This window comes from Oncorhynchus clarkii, chromosome 32, assembly GCF_045791955.1.
Source record: "Oncorhynchus clarkii lewisi isolate Uvic-CL-2024 chromosome 32, UVic_Ocla_1.0, whole genome shotgun sequence".
NCBI lineage: Eukaryota > Metazoa > Chordata > Actinopteri > Salmoniformes > Salmonidae > Oncorhynchus > Oncorhynchus clarkii.
Genome location: NC_092178.1, coordinates 39477978 through 39499630, shown reverse-complemented (window position 1 = coordinate 39499630; position 21653 = coordinate 39477978). Strand labels below are relative to the sequence as shown.

The window sequence follows — 21653 nt, the reverse complement described above, 5'->3', positions numbered from 1 at the left end:
AGAAATAGAGATCAAATGAATCCCTTACCTTTGATGATCTTGGTGGTAATCAGAAGACATTAATTTACTCAATAAATGTTCCTTTTGTTCAATGAAGTCTCTTTATATCCAAAAACGCGCTAACAAAACGGAGGTTTTCTTCAGTAATCCACAGGCTCAAACTCAGTCAAAACAGACAAAAAATCCAAATTGTATCCGTAAAGTTCATAGAAACATGTCAAACGATGTTTATATTCAATCCTCAGGTTGTTTTCTAGCCTAAATTATCTATAATATTTCCACCGGACAATAACGTCGCCAATATAAAAGGTAAACAAATGCACATGCGCCTGAAAAAACTCTGCGTCACGTTAGGGTCCACTCGTTCAGACTGGTCTTACTCCGTCATTTATAAGAATACAAGCCTGAAACAATTTCTAAAGACTGTTGACATCTAGTGGAAGGCATAGGATCTGAAAATGGAGTCCTAAGTCAATGGATACTGTAATGGAATTTAATAGAAAACTACAAAACAAAAAACTACTATTTTTCTCAAATCGCCTGCTAAATCAGTTCTGTTATACTCACAGACACTATTTTAACAATTTTGCAAACTTTAGTGTTTTCTATCCAAATCTACCAGTTATATCCATATCATATCTTCTGGGCCCGAGTAGCAGGCCGTTTAATTTCGTCATGCTTTTCATCCAAAATTCCGAATGCTGCCCCCTACCCTAGAGAGGTTAAATAAATGCATTTCAATGAGATTCTTTTTTCTTTCCCCCTTTGTGCGCTGGACTGAAGCAGTTGGCAGGGACACATGGCCCCATTTAAACTTGTATTTCTCCCAAGATACGGTGCCTTCGGAAAGTATTCAGACCCCTTGACTTTTTCCACATTGTTACGTTAAAGCCTCATTGTGAAATGGATTAAATACATTGTTTTCCTGAATCCACACACTACTCCATAATGTTTGCACATACAGAAGTATATTTGAAATTGAGCTCAGGTGCTTCCTGTTTCCATTGAGCATCCTTGAGATGTTTCTACAACTTGATTGGAGTCCACCTGTGGTAAATTCAATTGATTGGACATGATTTGGAAAGGCACACACCTGTCTATATAAGGTCCCACAGTTGACAGTGCATTTCAGGTCAAAAACCAAGCCATGAGGTCGAAGGAATTGTCCGTAGGGCTCCGAGACAGGATTGTCAAAGAATTCTGCAGCATTGGCTGTCCCCTGTGGCCTCCATCATTCTTAAATGAAAGATGTGTGCAACCACCAAGACTCTTCCTATAGCTGGCTGCCCGGCCAAACTAAGCAATCGGGGGAGAAGAGCCTTGGTCAGGGACGTGACCAAGAACCTGACAGAGCTCCAGAGTTCCTCTGTGGAGATGGTTGCCCTTCTGGAAGGTTCTCCCATATTTGCCACACTCCAGCAATCAGGTCTTTATGGTAGAGTAGCCAGACAGAAGCCACTCATCAGTAAAATGCACATGACTGCACACTTGGAGATTGTCAAAAGGCACCTAAAGGACTCTTGACAATGAGAAACAAGATTCTCTGGTTTGATGAAACCAAGATTGAACTCTTTGGCCTGAAATGCCAAGTGTTTCGTCTGGAGGAAACATTGGCACAATCCCCAGGGTAAATCATGGTGGTGGTGCCAGCATTGTGCTGTGTGGGTGTTTTTCAGAGGCAGGAACTGGGGGACTAGTCAGGATCGAGGGAAAGACCACGCAGGAGTGGCTTCGGAACAAGTCTCAATGTACTTGAGTGGCCCAGCCAGAGCCCGGACTTGAACCCGATCGAAGATCTCTGGAGAGACCTGAAAGTAGCTGTGCAGTGACGCTCCCCATCCAACCTGACCGTGCTTGAGAGGATCTGCAGAGAAGAATGGGAGAAACTCCCCAAATACAGGTGTGCCAAGCTTGTAGCGTCATACCCAATAAGAATCGGCTGTAATTGCTGCCAAAGGTGTTCAACAAAGTACTGTGTAAATGCTCTGAATACTTATTTTAATGTGATCTTTCAGTTTATTTTTAATACATTTGCAAAAATGTCAACCTGTTTTTGTTTTGTCGTTTTTACGGGTTGTGTGTGTGTGTGTACAGTTGAAGTCGGAAGTTTACATACACTTAGGTTGGAGTCATTAAAACTAGTTTTTCAACCACTCCACACATTTCTTGTTAACAAACTATAGTTTTGGCAAGTCGGTTAGGACATCTAATTTGTGCATGACACAATTTTTCCAACAACTGTTTACAGACAGATTATTTCACTTAGAATTCACTGTCTCACAATTCCAGTGGGTCAGAAGTTTACATACATTAAGTTGACAGTGCCTTTAGACAGCTTGGAAAATTCCAGAAAATTATGGCATGGCTTTAGAAGCTTCTGATAGGCTAATTGACGCCATTTAAGTCAATTGGAGGTGTACCTGTGGATGTATTTCAACGCCTATCTTAAAACTCAGTGCCTCTTTTTTTTGACATCATTGGAAAATCAAAAGAAATCAGCCAAGACCCCAGAAAGAAATTGTGGACCTCCACAAGTGTGGTTCATCCTTGGCAGCAATTTCAAAATGCTTGAAGGTACCACGTTCATCTGTACAAACCCAAGTATAAACACCATGGGACAAAGCCATCATACCGCTCAGGAAGGAGACACATTCTGTCTCCTAGAGATGAATGTACTGGTGCGAAAAGTGCAAATCAATCCCAGAACAGCAGCAAAGGACCTTGTGAAGATGCAGGTGGAAACGGGTACAAAAGTATCTATATCCACAGTAAAACAAGTCCTATATCGAACTAGCCTGAAAGGCCCCTCAGCAAGGAAGAAGCCACTGCTCCAGAACTGCCATAAAAAATATCAAAAGATCATACTTTTTGGAGAAATGTCTTCTGGTCTGATGAAACAAAAATAGATCTGTTTCTAGGGAAGGCTTGCAAGCCAAAGAACCATCCAGCACAGGGGTGGCAGCATCATGTTGTGGGGGTGCTTTTCTGCAGGAGGGACTGGTGCAATTCACAAAATAGATGGCAACATGATTAGGGAAAATTATGTGGATATATTGAAGCAAAATCTCAAGACATCAGTCAGGAAGTTTGGTCGCAAATGGGTCTTCCAAATGGACAATGTCCCCAAGCATACTTCCAAAGGTGTCACAATGGCTTAAGGAGAACAAAGTCAAGGTATTGGAGTGGCCATCACAAAGCCCTGACCTCAATCTCATAGAAAATGTGTGGGCAGAACTGAAAAGGTGTGTGTGTGTGTGAGAGAGCAAGGAGGCCTACAAACCTGACTTCGTTACACCAGCTCTGTCAGGAGAAATTGGCCAAAATTCACCCAACTTATGGTGGGAAGCTTGTGAAACGTTTGACCCAAGTTAAAGGCAATGCTACCAAATACTAATTGAGTGTATGTTAACTTTTGACCCACTAGGAATGTGATGAAAGAAATAAAAGCTGAAAAAATAATTCTCTACTATTATTCTGACATTTCACATTCTTAAAGTGGTGATCCTAACTGACCTAAAACAGGGAATTTTTACTAGGATTAAAATGTCAGGAATTGTGAAAAACTGAGTTTTTAAATATATTTGGCTAAGGTGTATGTAAACTTCAACTGTATGCTTGCATGCATGTGTGGGGGGATTTAATCAGATTTAGAATTGGGCTGCAACATAAGATGTGGATAAAGTCAAGGGGTATGAATACTTTCTGAATTCACTGTAGATTCTTGTAATGGCTCACTCACACCAGCCATCCATTCCCGCTTACATTCACATGCCTTTTGCCACTCAAGTGCCTTGATTACGCTCCCATATGCACTCATTTTGTCTTTCTCTCTCACACCACAAACAGAATACAAGCACAATTTAAGCTGAATCTAAACAATGGTTTATTCAGAGATCATTATGCAAGTAGAAAGTTCGGTGTGCACTCCTAGGGAATCTTGTTCCTGTTCGAGATGTTGTTCAATAACCAAGGCTCAAACTCTGACTGACATCATCTAGAATGTGAGTACTTTTAATATAAACCTCGCAATAAAAAAGGGCAGCTTTTACTTTGATTGTTTTCCTGTCACAGTAATCAATTGTGTGGAGAAAATAAGATATAAATCCGATGTAAGACCGCATAGGTAACTAGACTAGGCCCATTGTAAAAACTGTGGATGGTAGCCTACAATTAGGTTGCTATAGCACAGGACAAGAATTTCCCTATGTATAAACAATCTCAGACCAGTACAGGAGCAGTTCATGAAAAAGAAAGTTACAGTAGTGTCCAATTACTGAGCTTGTGCTGCATTTTACTAGTAAAACAATTTTCTGGGCTTTCATACTTTGGGGGTGCATGATCTGGCCCCATTATGTTGTTATTATGATGCTAGGTACAAATGGTAGCCTATTCCCTATAAAGTGCACTTTTGACCAGGACCCATAAAGTAGTGAACTATATGAAATAGGCACATGTCTGCAGCTATGGAAAGAACTGGTGGAATTTACCATCTGATCAGTCGTACGCATCCAATTTCTGAAAGATGCACAGGGTATTGTTGGCGATTAGCAGGTTTTTTTTGTGTTTTTTTAACCTTTTATTTAAGCAAGGAGTCATGCTGAAACCATGGTCTCTTTCCTAGATGAGCCCTGCATACACACATCAGTAAACACTACATAACTAATATATACTGAACAAAAATATAAAGCAACAATTTCAAAGATTTTTCTGCATTAGTTCATATAAGGAAATCAGTCAATTGAAATACATTTATTAGGCCATAATCTATGGCTACAGAAACTTATCTGTTGGTCACAGATACCTTAAAAAATGAATAGGCATGGATCAGAAAACCAGTCTGTCGTGCTGCATGAGGCAAATGGTGGTCCCATCTCCTTTTCATAGTTGATCAGGCTGTTGATTGTGGAATGTTATCCCACTCCTCTTCAATGGCTGTGTGAAGTTGCTGGATATTGGCAGGAACTGGAACACGCTGTCATACACATTGATCCAGAGCATCCCAAACATGTTAAATGGGTGAGTATGCAGAACTGGGACATTTTCAGCTTCAAAGAATTGTGTACAGATTCTTGTGACATGGGGCTGTGCATTATAATGCTGAAACATGAGTTGGCGGCGGTGGATGAGTGGCACGACAATGGGCCTCAGGATCTAGTAACGTTATCTCTGTATTCATATCGCTATTGATAAAATGCAATTGTGTTCGTTGTCTGTAGCTTATGCATGCGCATACCATAACCCCACCACCATGGGGCACTCTGTTCACAACGTTATCATCAGCAAACTGCTCACTCCCATGACGCCATACACGTGGTCTGCGGTTGTGAGGGCGGTTGGGCATACTGGCAAATTCTCTAAAACTAAATTTGAGGCAAATTATGGTAGTGAAATTAACATTGAATTCTCTGTTGGACATTCCTGCAGTCAGCATGCCAATTGCGCGCTCCCTCAACTTGACAGCTGTGGCGTTGTGACACATCTGCACATTTTAGTGGCCTTTTGTCCCCACCACAAGGTGTGTTATGATCATGCTATTTAATCAGCTTCTTGAAATGTCACACCTGTCAGGTGGTTGGATTATTTTGTCAAAGGAGAAATGCTCACTAACAGATGTAAACAGATTTGTGTATAAAAACAATGAGAAATAAGCTTTTTGTGCGTATGGAACATTTCTGGGATCTTTATTTCAGCTCATGAAACATGGGACCAACACTTAACATGTTGCATTTCATATTTTCAGTATAGATATCAATTACACTATACTTGAAAAGCAAACACAAAATAATACGAAAATAAATATCAAATGAAACAAACTTGATCTTCTGCCTGAATTGCCCTAGAGGCAATCTTGCAGTTTACTTTGTGCAAAACAACATGGTTTAACATATTTTTAAGACCTGCTTTTTCTTTCTCAATGTAAGGGTCCCTTAATTCATCTTTTTGGTTTTTTAGGTAGACGTTTCATGTTGGTAAGACTGGCCTAGTTTTGTGGGTATGTCTTTAGGGTAAGAGTCTAATTAGAATCAATCTCCTAAGTGTGTTTCTTTTTCATCTCCATAATGGCAATTTTAAAGTTTAAATGTATTAATTGTTGGTATTTACTGTGCAGCCCAATGGTGCATGCCAAGCCCAAAATGTATTTTGACTAAAAACGAGGTAACAAACCATGCTTTTATTTTAAAATCTTCAGAGCTCTTGAGTGTGCTGTTCCTCACTCTGGCTCTGATACATATGAGCTGAGAACTTGGCAGACCTCTCATTTGTTATCTCTGCTATTCATTAGGTGGGAGGACCCTGGTGTTTTTTTTATTTATTTTATTACATTTCAGACAGTTTTGTTATTGTGCAAGGCTGAGGGACTAATCTCATGTGGCGTGGGTTTGCTCACATCAGAATTATATATGAAAGCGAATTGTAGCATCTTCAAACTGGCAGCTGTGATATTTTCTTTGTCCCGCAAAAATGTTCGATGCGGATAAAAGCAGATGCATTTATTTTTTTTGCTTTTAAATTATTTTTGGAAATGTTTGCTGAGCAGGGAGGGGGCAGTGCTTTGGGGCACTAGGTTTGTGTGGGTGCGAGCCACATTGTCTTCAATATGAGGCGCTGAGGCATCTTGAATATTTTCTTTACTCTGGTACTTAGTGGAACTGAGATTTTCAGCAACATGAAACCTTATTAATCTGTTCATATACACCCCCAGGAAGAATATTTAATATTTTCTGACGATCGAGCACTTAGATACGGACATTTTCATAAATTCATAGAATGTTTTGGAATGGCATAGTAAGGCATTTGTCAAAATTATATAGCAGTTTAGAGTGGGAAAGCGGCCAAACGTTGGCTAGTCTTTCAGTGAAAAAAAAAATACCTGCCTGTCAACTTTTCATTGCGTACTGCCAGTAGACTTAAATGGTTCTTCACCAACATCTTCAGTGTTTTAACCAAATCATGTCTCATTTGCTTTACAGACAAATCTTATGTTTTTGAGAAAGTAAATAAGTTTAATACTAACATATATGAATAATTTAGGTAAAAAGTTGGATATTAAATGTGTGGTGTCACACAGTCTAATTTTACAATATACAGTGTGTCCCACATTTTTTTTTTTAAATAAATATAGAAATACACAATCGTGGACAAAAGTTGAATGACACAAATATACATTTTCACAAAGTCTGCTGCCTCAGTTTCTATGATGGCAATTTGCATATACTCCAGAATGTTATGAAGAGTGATCAGATGAATTGCAATTAATTGCTAAGTCCCTGTTTGCCATGCAAATGAACTGAATCCCCAAAAAACATTTCCGCTGTATTTCAGCCTGCCACAAAAGGACATGTCAAAAAACCAACAACTGAAAGCATCAAATGCAAAACCCATACACTTGTAAGCAAATAATTTTAAAGTGCAAGCAAAACTCTGACAAAATATTTGAATTCCCTGTCGAACAACATTCGGCGCGGGTGTTGGTAACTGGTTCGCCATACACCTGCGCCAAACGTTGTGCAACAGGTAATTCATATGTTTACTTAAGTAGTTAGTTTGTCATTAAATGTATTAGATATACATGCTTCTAATAGCCGCACGTTATTGACCTGTGACTGACAATTTTGAAGTATGTTAGCTAAAACCCTAAAACGAGGTGACGTCAGACTTAAGTATGCAATAGAAAAAAAGCCTGTATCACGTTCATTGATTGGGTTAAGACGAACCGTCACTATAAACTAGCAGACCAATGGAGACTCATTGTCTACGCCTCCCTCTAAACCCCTTCCTTCACGGAAAAATAATGCCAAACTCGCAATCGAAAAGACTGGCCGTGAAAGCAAAGATATACAAGTAGCGTAACCAAATGGTAGTACGTGCAGGCAAGAGCGTAGGCAAAATCTATTCAATAGGATTGGTGGCTTAGAAAGTTTTTAACCAAAAACGATTTTTGCATTCGTTTTCAATTTTTTTTAGCATTTGTTAGTTTTGTTCTCGCTTTAAAATTATTTTAGGTTTTTGCTTTTGTCTTTTTGTTTACAATTCTATACATTTTGCTTTCAATTGTTGGGTTTTTGATTTCAACATCCATTATTTCACCCCGTCCTCGAATATATAACGTTTACGTTCTCAACTTTATTTTACATGTTCACAATTTGTTTAATTTTGAATTCAATACATATGGTGTGACATTGTCCCCATAGTGGCATGTCTGTACACTTTCCCTCCACTGTGAACTGTAAACGGGACACACGAAAGCAGCGAAATGTAAGTTGAATTGACCGACGTGAGCCCACGAGGCTGTAATTTCATAAAGTAGACTCAACTGTTGACTGATTTTATACTCTTGTGTGTCCTATTCGGCTGGCGGGCCTTGTGTTTGGAACGTGCGCTAGCCTACATTATTACTGGTGCAGCAGGGTAGCCTAGTGGTTAGAGTGTTGGACTAGTAACCAGAAACCTGTAACCTGATTTTATACTCTTGTGTGTCCTATTCGGCTGGCGGGCCTTGTGTTTGGAACGTGCGCTAGCCTACATTATTACTGGTGCAGCAGGGTAGCCTAGTGGTTAGAGTGTTGGACTAGTAACCAGAAGGTTGCATGTTCAAATCCCCGAGCTGACATGTCGTTCTGCCCCTGAACCCACTGTTCCTAGGCTGTCATTGAAAATAAGAATTTGTTCTTAACTGACTTGCCTAGTTAAATAAAGGTAAATTACTGACTTGTGATCATTGCCCCTGCAAGTTTTATTGTATTCTCATTCTTAGTTACAGCCGTCCGTTTCTGTTCAAAATATTGAGTCATTGAAACTGAAACGGTGCATCCTGAGTGGGTTGTGGCAGCCAGCAATGTACCAGGCCAGCTGTGATTGACAACCTAATAGGAATCATATTAATCATGCATGGAACTGCATTCATCTATTCTTTCAACAACCAATAATGCCTTATTGTAAGTCATGGAATTAAGTCAAATAGTACCTCTTATAAAGTTGGTTTTGAAGCATAAATAGGGATTTTGTTTTATTTTGACTGATTTATATGAATGTTTGTTTCATGTCTGCAAAGTAGTTAAAACGCTGTCAGTTCCACTTTAAGAACTCCAGCACGACAGTGGACCAACCAATAGGGTTTGCAACAGATCTGAAACTCAACACATTTGTAATTTCTCCCAAATTACAAAGAAAGTATAATATTTAGATCATGTTTTTTTTTTTACTGGAGAGTGCTACCCCAGCTCAGTCATACTGGTTAGCTAGGTCAATCTTTTTACGAGGTGGTTGGTATCATTTTGAGGAAATTGGTTTGTAAATGATTCATAGTTCACACAAGTCGTTTACAAAACAGTATGAATTTGCTTCATTGGTAGAGTTTAAATATATCCTTTTTTTTATACTGACTTACAGGATTTATATTGAACCTAAACCAAAAAAAGAATAATTTAATGTTTTTGTGTGCTTTGCGTGAGTGACTGTCAGTAAGGGTTTTAAATGTGCGTGTGTGTTGTAGAGAGAAGGGTGGTGTGTGAGAGACGAGGTTGGTTGGTTGGTGTGTTTGAGAATAAGTTAGTGTCCCGTCACGTTTGTTTGTTGGTGTGGATGTGATTGCCTGTGTGTCTGAATATGAATGACTGTGCTGTAAGATTGTTTGGGTGGGTGTACAATTGGCTGAATGTGAATGTCTGTATGCAACTGTGTTTCTGTCTGCTTGTTTGTCAGTGATTGTGAGAGTGACATACAAGGTCTTAATACCCTTATTTCTGTTTTCCTGGCCTGTTTTCTGACAGAATAGGTCAACACTCGCATATATAGTGTAAACCCCAAACTTGCCCAAGGCAGAGTTTGCTTCAGATTCCCCTAACCTAATGTTCTTTCCAATCAGTTGGCACAAAGGGGGCTAGAAAATGGGCAATGTTAGGTGTTGAGATCAAGTATTTGGTCTGTCAGTGGGTAAATGTCTTTGTATGTCACTGTCTAGTCCTGTGTATGCTCTTGACCATTGAGTCAAGTTGTGACCGTGTGAATGAGTACAAATGGGGGAGGGGGGGAGGGTTCGATTGCTTGTTTAAATTCAAGATGTTTGGAAAGGGTAATCATGTTCATACTCTTTAAGAACACGAGTAAGAACTAGCCAATAAGGCCTATGGCGGGGAATGGTAGAAGGGGTTTTGGGTACAATGCAATTAAGGCAACAAATGATGGTATTGCAGCATTGGTTTTGGAGAAAATAAACAAACTAGTAGAGAATTCTGAAACCACAATATCCCTGATCCCCAAATTGCAATACAGCTAATTGACAGTGACGCCTCAAATGTATCTCCAGTTGCACCAATTCTGAATTGGATGTATAGCTGTGTTGTGCTTTTCTAATGCAGACTCATGTTACATGCCGAGACTGCATTCAAACTGTGAGACTCTGAATTCTGCGAAAGCTGGAGAGAATGATTTGTATTCTCTTCCTGGAACCTGGACAGGAACGACTGGTCCTGAAATTCTAATTTGCTTGCTAAAATTCACACCCTTAAATGACCCATTTTTAACTGCAAAATTACTTGTTTGGTGAAAATGTTCACAACACCTTGAATGACGAGTAAAACATTTTCTGTAGACATTTTCAGGGGGAGAAGCCATTTTGGAATTCAGTTGTCCTGTTTTTTCTGTAGTTATTGTATGTGGGAATGTACACCTTGGTGGCTATAACTTTTTCTTTCTCATTTGTTCTTTTCAAACCTGTTCAGCCCCAGGAGTGAGAATTACAGAATCAGTTTTAACACTGACACTTTGACCAGGTAGTTTTCTGATGTCTTACAAATCAGACGAGTAGTCAGCCACGATATTGGAACATGTATGGTTGATCTCCTGATGATAAAGTCAATGGGTAAAGTGGCATCATTGATTCACTTACAATACCCCCCCCCCCCGGTCTCCCTAGAATCGCAAGCAATACAAGCGTATTTTAAATGTTTATACTTCTATCACTCTGTCCTAAACTGTAGTTTAATGACATTGGAATTAATGCAGGGGGTTATAAAACATAATAAAAATGAATTTGAATTCAAAGTGTGTGTTTTTCATTGTTGCTGTCTTGAAGGCTTGTGTACATACCAGGCTGTGTGTTTGTGGTATTTTCACACATAGCTGTCAAATCCAATCACATTTTGTCACATGCTTCATAAACAACAGGTGTAGACTAACAGTGAAAGGCTAGAAAAAATACTTTAGTCTGTCTGCACTTTCAGCTGTGTAGGCCTACATTTTTACATTCAGCAGATGTTCTTAACCAGAGCAACGTAAAGTTAGTGACTGCTCAGGTTATTAGTGTAAGTGAAAGGTAAAGCTTCTATAGATATTGACAGGATTGTGTCAACACAGCACATATTACACAACACTTATGTTTGTTAGTGGTTGAGAATTTCTGCAAGTTAAAAGTCCACTCAGCAGAGAACTTTACCAGATGGCTGGGCGGTATTCTGTATTGCACTATATGCTGGCAATGCTGCACGGAACGGTTTGAGTTTTTACTTTACCTTTTATAACCGTCTTTCATTGTTTTGCTAAATGTGATATGCAACTCCGCCACGTATAATGTCAGTTTTTATAGTTTACTCCATTTGCTACTTGAGTCGTCTCACCCTCCTGCTGCTGCATGCCGCTAACCACACCAAGCCCCATGTCACACAAGGAGAGCGCAGTTCTTCAAACAGAAGTTCACTCTGCATGGTCAGATTGATGCAACAAAGTTGGTGACATGCCGCTTTGCACAAGCATTCTATACACTTAGTTTGTGTATCTACTGTCCGCAAACTACTCTCTGCTAGTTTGTCTTTTGTTAGCAAGTTGTTGCTAAAATAATTTTGTTTAGTCAGCTGGCTAGCTAGCTTGCTAAATGTACTAAGAGTCTGAGCAAATGTAGCTAGCTAGCTAATACTGCCTGGTACCAAGCATGTTTGCGCAACGGTATCATATCAGCGTGGAATAGGGTTCAGCTGCAACATATCTCAGGGCAGTCTGTCATGTGAACATTTTCCCAGCGTGAAATAGCTACCCACTTTGGTGTGATGATTTCCACCTTTTAATCACACCATTCATATGGTGAATGTGGTACCCCACGTGTAGTACGCGTTACCTTTTTGAATAGTGATTCCGAACTAGAAGGCCAAAGTTCAACTGGCATTACTAGGCTTCCATTTGCAGTCTTGGCTACATGGAGTAAGATTATCTAGATTCACGTACAGGTAAGTCTTTTGTTTTCGCTAGGTTTTTGTTCTTCGGTGGGGTTTTAATGGTGGACTACAACCCAAAGAGGTGTGTTTCTGCCACCTACTGGATGTGGTGATTCTAAGTGAATACACCCTAAATCAAGCTTATCCAACTGGCCGAATTTAGCCCGTGGGTGGTTTTATTTGGCCCCGCAAGTTTTCTCTGCAAAATAAATAAATAAGAAATGCAAGTTTCATTCCAGATGCCTAACAGTAGACAGATTCAGACCAAATACACGACCGGACAGTAGGTTGTACATACTTTGAATATGTTGTAATATATTGTGTTTGTATGCTGACGTTTGCAAATTAATTTCCATGTAAATTGACCAAGTACCATGTAAAATGGATTAAATGAATTTGTTTCCTCATCAATCTACACACAATACCCCATAATGACAAGCAAAAAGTTATTTCTTGAAAATAAAAAAACTTATTTACATAAATATTCAGACCCTTTGCCATGAGTCTCGAATTTGAGTTCAGGTGCATCCTGTTTCCGTTGATCATCCTTGATGAAGACTATCTGTGTCCTGAAAGGCACACACCGGTCTACAGTATATAAGGTTCTGCAAAAAAACCAAGCCATGAGGTTGAAGGTTCGTAGAGCGCCGAGACAGGATTGTGTCGAGGCAGAGATCTGTTGAAGGGTACCAAAACAATTCTGCAGCATTGAAGGTTCCTAAGAACGTTGTGGCCTCCATCATTTTTAAATGCAAGAAGACTCTTCCTAGTGCTGGCCGCCAAGCTAAACTGAGCAATCAGGAGAAGGGCCTTGGTCAAGGAGGTGACCAAGAATCCGATGGTCACTCTGACCGAGCTCCAAAGTTCCTCTATGGAGATGGGAGAACCTTCCAGAAGGACAACCATATCTGCAGCCAGAGCCGGGCGGCCCTATACGCTCACTACGCAAGTTGCGTAGGGCCCCGCCAATTGCGCAAGGGCCCCACCTCCCCCTTATGTCAAAGCGGGAGTCAATGTTTACAACTTTGATGAGAGGATGAAGCGGAACTATCCTTCTGGTCACGAAAAGAAAAGGGGGAAAAAAACACAATGAGAGTGAATTGCGGGACAGCAACAATAAGTGCCATGAGATTTTCAATGACCACAGGAAAAGGCGGGCCGAACAGGCATACATTAACATTGATGGGGCTGTAGTGGAGCGGGTCAAAAGTTTCAAGTTTTTTGGTGTCCACATCACCAACGAACGATCATGGTCCAAACACACTAAGACAGTCATGAAGAGGGCACGACAACAACTTTTCCCCCTCAGGAGACACAAAAGATTTGTCATGGGTCCCCAGATCCTCAAAAACTTCCACAGCGGCACCATCGACAGCATCCTCACTGGTTGCATCACCGCCTGGTATGGCACGGCTCTACAGAGGATGGTGTGGTGTGCCCAATGCATCACCGGGGGCAAACTACCTGCCCTCCAGGACAACTACAGCACCCGATGTCACAGTAAGGCCAGAAATATAATCAAGGACATCAACCACCCGAGCCACGGCCTGTTCGCCCCGCTATCAACCAGAAGGCGAGGTCAGCAAAGGTGCATCAAAGCAGGGACCGAGAAGCTGTTTTTCAGTCTCTATCTCAAGACCAATCGGACTGTTAAATAGCAATCACTAGCCGGGTTCCAACCGGTTACGCAACCATGCCCCTTAGAGACTGCTGCCCTATATTCATAGACTTGGAATCACTGGCCAATTTAATAATGTTTACATACTGCTTTACTCATCTCATATGTATATACTGTATTCTATTTGACTGTATTTTAGTCAATGACACTCCGACATTGCTCAGTCTAATATTTATATATTTCTTAATTCCATTATTTTACTTTTAGATTTGTGTGTATTGTTAGATACTACTGCACTGTTGGAGCTAGGAAAACAAGCATTTCGCTACACCCACGATAACATCTGCTAAATATGTGTTTGTGACCAATACAATTTGATTTGATTCATGACACCTGGGAACATGGAAAAAAACAAGGTTGAATCATGACGTCAGTGATTTTCAGGTCGGAGCTTTAGAAAGAGGCCCGAGTTACCAACTTGGAATTCCGAGTTGGATGATCGTTCAAAACGTACTTTACCAGTCGGAGCTTGTTTTTTCTCCTTCTGAGTTCCTAGTTGTCTTGAACTCACTGAAGTCTTAAGATTTTCCAGTTGCTTTGAGAGCGGCAGAAGTCATGCTAGATTGACAGCATGGCCAATGTTTTCAACCTTTTTTAGCCCATGGTGTGGTCGCAAGTGAATGTTTAGCTTGGAAAAGAGACCCTTAAACCCAGAATTGGACCATACACCTACACTGAATAGGAGGCTAGTGATTGCTTTGCAACGCTTGCACTTAGCCACTGATTCCATTCAAACCACTCATTGTTGAATTTGGAATTTCCAACTATACATTCACGTGCACATGCATCTATCTATTCAATGTTATCATGATTTGTTATAAGACATATTATACTTTAGTAGTCCACATGACCTGGTGATGTAAAAGTTTAAATTACAATATCTTCCATATTCCTAGAAATACCTTTAAAAATTGATATTCCTTCAAAAATATTGCCTACAGTTACCGTGTAGGGCACTGCAGGGTTGGGTGACCAGGGTAATCTGGGACTGCCTCCTGGGGGAAATCAGGCATGTGAAGACTATCTGTGTCCTGCGTCACTTAATGAGGATAGACACGAGGAACAGCAGTGGCTCTGAACCTCGCCACCGTGTGCCAGAAGTGAGGATTGTGTTGAGGAACAGATCTGTGGAAGGGTACCAAAAATGTCTGCTGCATTGATGGTCCCCAAGAACACAGTGGCCTCCATCATTCTTAAATGGTGATCACTCCATAGTTCCTCTGTGGAGATGGGAGAACCTTCCAGAAGGACAACCATCTCTGCAGCACTCCACCAATCAGGCCTTTATGGTAGAGTGGCAAGATGGAAGCCACTCCTCAGTAAAAGGCACATGACAGCCCGCTTGGAGTTGGCCAAAAAGCACCTAAAGGACTCTGACCATGAGAGTCTGATGAAACCAAGACTGAACTCTTTGGCCTGAATGCCAAGCGTCACTTCTGGAGGAAACCTGGCACCATCCCTAAGGTGAAGCATGGTGATGGCGGCATCATGCTATGGGAATGTTTTTCAGCGACAGGGACTGGGAGACAAGTCAGGATTGAGGGAAAGATGAACGGCACAAAGTACAGAGATCCTTGATGAAGACCTGCTCCAGAGCGCTCAGGACCTGAGACTGGGGCAAAGGTTAACTTTCCAACAGGACAACGACCCTAAGCACACAGCCAAGACAACTCAGGAGTGGCTTCGGGACAAGTCTCTGAATGTCCTTGAGTGGTCCAGCCAGAGCCCAGACTTGAACCCGAACGAACATCTCTGGAGGCCTGAAAATAGTTGTGCAGCGACACTCCCCCTCCAACCTGACAGAGCTTAAGAGGATCTGCAGAGAAGAATGAGAGAAACTCCACAAATACAGTTGTGCCAAGCTTGTAGTGTCATACCCAAGAAGACTCAAAGGCTGTAATTGCTGCCTGAGGTGCTTCAAGAAAGTACAATATTTTTGTTGAAATTATTTATCATTTCTAAAACCAGTTTTTGAATTGTCATTATGGGGTGTTGTGTGTAGATTAATGAGGGGGAAAAAACGATTTGATCAAGTTTAGAATAAGGCTGTAACCTAACAAAATGTGGAAAAGGTCAAGGGGTCTGAACACTTCCCGAATGCACTGTACACCACATGACCATAAGTACTCGTCAAACATCTCATTCCAAACTCATGGGCATTAATATGGAGTTGGACCCCCTTTGCTGCTTACAACAGCCTCCACTCTTCTGGGAAGGCTTTCCACTAGATGTTGGAACATTTCTGCGGGGACTGGCTTTCATTCAGCCACAAGAGCATTAGTGAGGTCGGGCACTGATGTTGGGCAATTAGACCTGGCTCGCAGTCGGCGGTCCAATTCATCCCAAAGGTGTTCGATGGGGTTGAGGTCAGGGCTCTGCAGGCCAGTCAGTGCATTCCACACCGATCTCGATAAACCATTTCTGTATGGACCTCACATGGTGATCTTCCGCTTGTGTGTGGCTGCTCGGCCAGCTTCTGACAAAACAGTTATTGTGCTGACGTTGCTTTCAGAAGCAGTTTGGAACTCGGAAGTGAGTGTTGCAACCGAGGACAGACCGGTTCTGTGAACTTGTGTGGCCTACCACTTCGCGGCTGAGTCGTTGTTAATCCTAGACGTTTCCGCTTCACAACAACAGCGCTTACAGTTGACCGTGGCAGCTCTATCAGGGCAGAAAGGTGGCATCCTATGACGTTGGAAAGTTGAAAGTAACCGAGCTCATCAGTAAGGCCATTCTACTGCCAATGTTTGTCTATGGAGATTAAATGGCTGTGTGTCGATCTTATAGACCTGTCAGCATCGGGTGTGGCTGAAATAGCCAAAATCCACTCATTTTAAGGGGTGTCCACATAATTTGTGATGTAGTGTTTGATATACACTGTGTACAAAATATTCAGAACGCCTTCCTAACGCTGAAGCTCTGCTTTATAGTGCGATTGACAATTAAAGGCATTATATTCCTGTGGTCGGGGAGAATTCATTCATGGTAAACGCTATATGTCGACTCAATCAGAAATTACTTTTAAATTCTAAAGCAGATCTTATGCAATACAGATTGAATCCAGGCCTTAAGGCAATGTTCCCACATTAGCAGAGACTGCATTCATGGTAAATTCTGCATATATCGGTTCAGTCTGAAATTACCTTCACATTTCTATTGCGCACTCTGTAACGCTTCAGCGATACAGATAGAATATATCCCCAAGTATTGTATCAAAGGACACTTCTCTGCACTAAACATTTTATAGACCGAGGCTGGATGTAGATATTTCTGTATTTCATTTTCAATACATTTGCTAACATTTCTAAAAACATGTTTTCACTATGGGGTATTATTGTGTGTAGATGGGTGAGAAGAAAATCTATTTAATCCATTTTGAATTCAGGCTGTAACACAACAAAATGTGGATTTCATTTGTATTATTTAACCTTTATTTAACTAGGCAAGTCAGTTAAGAACAAATTCTTATTTACAATGATGGCCTACCAAAAGGAAAAGGGCCTCTTGCATGGACAGGGGCTGGAATTAAAAATAAATTAAATTAAAATATAGGACAAAACACACATCACCACAAGAGAGACAACACAACACTACATAAAGAGAGACCTAAGACAACAACATAGCATGGCAGCAGCACATGACAACACAGCATGGTAGCAACACAACATGACAACAACATGGTAGCAGCACATGGCAGCAGCTCCACATGGTACAAACATTATTGGGCACAGACAACAGCACAAAGGGCAGGAAGGTAGAGACAACAATACATCACACAAAGCAGCCACAGCTGTCAGTAAGAGTGTCCATGATTGAGTCTTTGAATGAAGAGATTGAGATAAAACTGTCCAGTTTGAGTGTTTGTTGCAACTCGTTCCAGACGCTAGCTGCAGCAAACTGAAAAGACGAGAGACCCAGGGATGTGTGTGCTTTGGGGACCTTTAACAGAATGTGACTGGCAGAACGGGTGTTGTATGTGGAGGATGAGGGCTGTAGTAGATATCTCAGATAGGGGGGAGAGAGGCCTAAGAGGGTTTTATAAATAAGCATCGACCAGTGGGTCTTGCGACAGGTATACAGAGATGACCAGTTTACAGAAGACTATAGAGTGCAGTGACGTGTCCTATAAGGAGCATTGGTGGCAAATCTGATGGCAGAATGGTTGATGTAAATTGAGAAGAGCGTGGGAATAATGGTAGTGGTAATAACACTGCAATAACTCACTCACTGTTCATTACTCCAATGAATTCCTATCCATGTGCTAGTGTCTGAAACACTGACAATGACTTCAAAGGTCAAAAGTATTCCAAGGTTATAGACAGGATCAAGAAACATTGACCAATGTATTGGAGACCAATATAAACCATGACAGCATAAGACTTGCTGGCCAAAGGCCGCTAAACAACATTACATATCAGTGTGATCTGAGCGTTCTGATTGATATCAGGCATGCTCTCTGCCATTCTTGTCATTAAACATAAACCTTTGGAATAGTACATTGATAGGACACTTTCCAATTGGCTAAACACTATGAATACTGACAACTGGCTTTCTTTACTCGTCTCCTTACCTCGATCTGAAAAGATAGGGTCGGTTAAACCAGTGACCAAGGGATTTGGTTTCACCTTTTAAGTCTCGTATTAGGGGCTTTTTTTCTAATATGCAACCTTTTAAGTTGCATATTAGGGGCTTTAGTGGATGCTTTTACTGGACCGTATTAAGCTGTGAATCACCTGTATGTATCATGTCTGTTCTGTTGAGGGTGCTTGATAGCGTTGGACAGTGATAACAGCTTGATGGTGCGACGTGGAACAAAATTATAATCCAGCAATAAAAAATGACAACGCACTTTGTGTTGGGAACTTCGGACACAGGTTGGCCATTCACCGTGCTTTTATGGGATCGCTTCAGAGCAATCAGAGTTGTATAAATACTCAGTGAGCGTCTGTCAGTGTTGACTTACCGTAACATCACCACAGAGGATCTCTAAGGTCAGTTATTTACTTAATGTATATTATGTTTTAAATCACCCGATCATTGTTGTTTACCTTTCAAGATAGACAAAATTATACTATTCGTACCTCCGTAAACAAGAAGAGTGTGAATACTACTAATATTCATTGATTCCATGTTGTGTAAGTAGTGCTCGGTTTGTTTTTGTAAACTAAGACAGTTCCAGTGCATGAATAAGGGCATTTATAAAGTCCTGTATATCATTGTCATAAATCAGTGATCCTGTATATAATATTGTTATAAAATCACTGAATCAGAGTGGTATATTACTTTTGTATAAACAGATATTCTCCATTGTGTTCACAGGTGTATTGTCAGCAGATCACCATGAAGGTTGTCGCAGTAATCCTGGCTCTAGCAGTCCTCTCAGGTGACCTTTTACTTCTACTGAGTTTGTGTCCAAAATACCACCCTAATCCCTATACAGCCTGGTCAGAAGTAGTACACTAAATACGGAATAGGTTGCAATTTGGGATGCCGCCTACCTAAGATAATCAATCATCAGCTCTAGAAAAACATATGTTTTCTGAAACATTACCCAACAGGATAATTGACAGGGGCAATACAAATGACAACTGGTTTTAATAAATCGATTGCTCCATTCTCTTAACTATAGGCTGCCATGCATGGGTGCTACCCATGCAGGATGAGCCCCAAACTCCCTGGGAAAAGACAATTGACCAGTTTAAGGACTACATGACAGATCTGAACACTAAGGCTGATGAGAAGGTGAAGAACATCAGGGCCTCCCATCTCAGCAGAGAACTGGAGTGAGTTTATTTCTGTGCCAATTTACCTTTACTTTCCTGCAGTTGGCCATTAATCCTGGCAAAAACATTTTAAAAATATGATGAAATATCTCCCTGATGTGCATTTAGCTTCAAGCCTTTTTGCAGATGTCTTCAATACTATTGTGGATAATCATGCTCCCTTCAAAAAGTTAAGGGTTAAAGGTAGATCAAATGCCTGGTACACTCCGGAATTATCATTCAAGTCATTCATAAGAGATGATGCTTGGGTCAAGGTCAGGCACACAGGTTTAGGCCCGGACTGGCAAGCTTTTAAGCAACTGAGGAATCATTGTGTAAGTCAAATCAGAAAGGCTAAATGATTATGTAACCGCTCTTTCGGATTTTCATGGGAACCTGGCTAAATTCTGGAAAACTGTCAATCCCTGAAGAGTTCTACTTCCTCCTCTGCAACAACAAATTTAATTCAGAAACTGGCCTTATTACGGGACAAAAGGGATGCATATTATCACCATTTTATTTCAGGAGGCTCTTAGAAGTTATTTCAAAGCCTATTCACAATGATGCTGATAGAGGAAACGTGCTGAATGATCAGAGAAATGATAGTCAAAGCTTTTTTTTTTGCCTATTTACAGAAAAAGAGGTCCTGGATGCTTTGCTAGCAATAGACAACAAGAAATCCACCGGGGCCGAAAAATTGGATCCTGGTCTGCTTAAGTGTGCAGCGCCCATTATTGTTGGCTCAATAACACACATTTTCTATTTAACATTATCAGGAAATATTACACAATTATGGAAATCAGCTCTTGTGCTGGGTGGGAATAGTAGTGTTCCTTGTCTAGCTATGATTCTTGAATCCTTGGTAAATGTAGAACTTTGCTCTTTTTTTATCTGAGAAATGTTTTTGAATGTAAATCAATCAGGGTTTAGGCCTGAGCATAACACTATTACAGCAACCAATTTAGTTGTTAATGATCTTTAGACACAAAATGAAATGTGCTGCTTTGTTTTTGGACCCGTTGAAAGATTTTGATACTGTTGATCATGATTATTGAATAAGTTGTCCTCGATAGGCCTGAGCTCTGACACCTGTTCATGGTTATCTTAGTGACAGAACTCCGGCCATCATGATTGATGGGGTTAAGTCTGAATTTCTTGTACATGAAGGTGTACCAAAGGAGACGATTTTGGGACCTGTTCTCCACTATTTATACAAACACCATTGGTCAATCTGTTAAAAATGTTAAACTTCATCTATATGCAGATGATACTATTATGTATGCTATTGCCCCGGCTGTTGATTTGGCTGTGTCAAAACCTAAGTTAGATTTTACAACTATGCAGGAATCCCTTACTGATTTAAAACTTGTGCTAATTACAGACAAAACTAAATACATGTTGTTTTCAGACTTTCGTAAGGATGCTTCAGATGAACTACATGTTCACTCATTAGATGGTTCTCCAATCGAACGTGTTCCCGCATATCAATACTTAGGCATTTGGATTGATATGGATTTGACGTTGAAAAAACATATAGATAAGTTAAGATTTAGAGTTGTCTTTTTCTACAGAAACAGATATTGCCTTTCTCTAAGCAGTAGGACGCAGATTATTCAGTCAACCTTTTTATCTGTTCTTGATTAAGGTGATATTATCAGCTGCTACTACTTTTAAACCTTTGGATTGCCATCTTCCATAGTGCCCTTTGTTTTGTTACAAGTGACAGTTTTGATACTAATCACTGCATCCTGTATCAAAAAGTTGGCTGGACTTCGCTAAAGACCTGTAGATCTCTACATTACTCCCTTTTTGTTTACAAGGCCCTACTTCGTAAACGTCTGTCTTATATAACTTTGCTATTGAAGTATAGTCACCTGAGTTGTCTGACCCGTTCACAGGATTGGTTAACTCTTGAGGTTCCTAGGGTCTCCACTGATCTAGGTGAATCTGCATTTAGTTTTAATGCACCGTATTGCTAGAACAAAATTCTAAATACATTTCATCTTG

General features: G+C 40.6%; 1 protein-coding gene across 2 annotated transcripts in view; it reads left to right on the top strand.

Annotated features, from left to right (window-relative positions):
* The window catches only part of LOC139392386 (probable ATP-dependent RNA helicase ddx6), a 63289-nt gene extending 43669 nt beyond the window's left edge, over nt 1-19620 (top strand). Inside the window, exons 14-15 of one of the 2 annotated variants that reach the window (XR_011629665.1) lie at nt 19204-19267; nt 19514-19620. The gene's annotated coding sequence lies outside the window, so the exon portion shown is untranslated. Of the gene's footprint in view, nt 1-1676; nt 2047-19203; nt 19268-19513 lie in introns of those variants that run through there. The other variant, XM_071140345.1, reaches the window with a different exon arrangement.
* The last annotated feature ends 2033 nt before the right edge of the window (nt 19621-21653 follow it).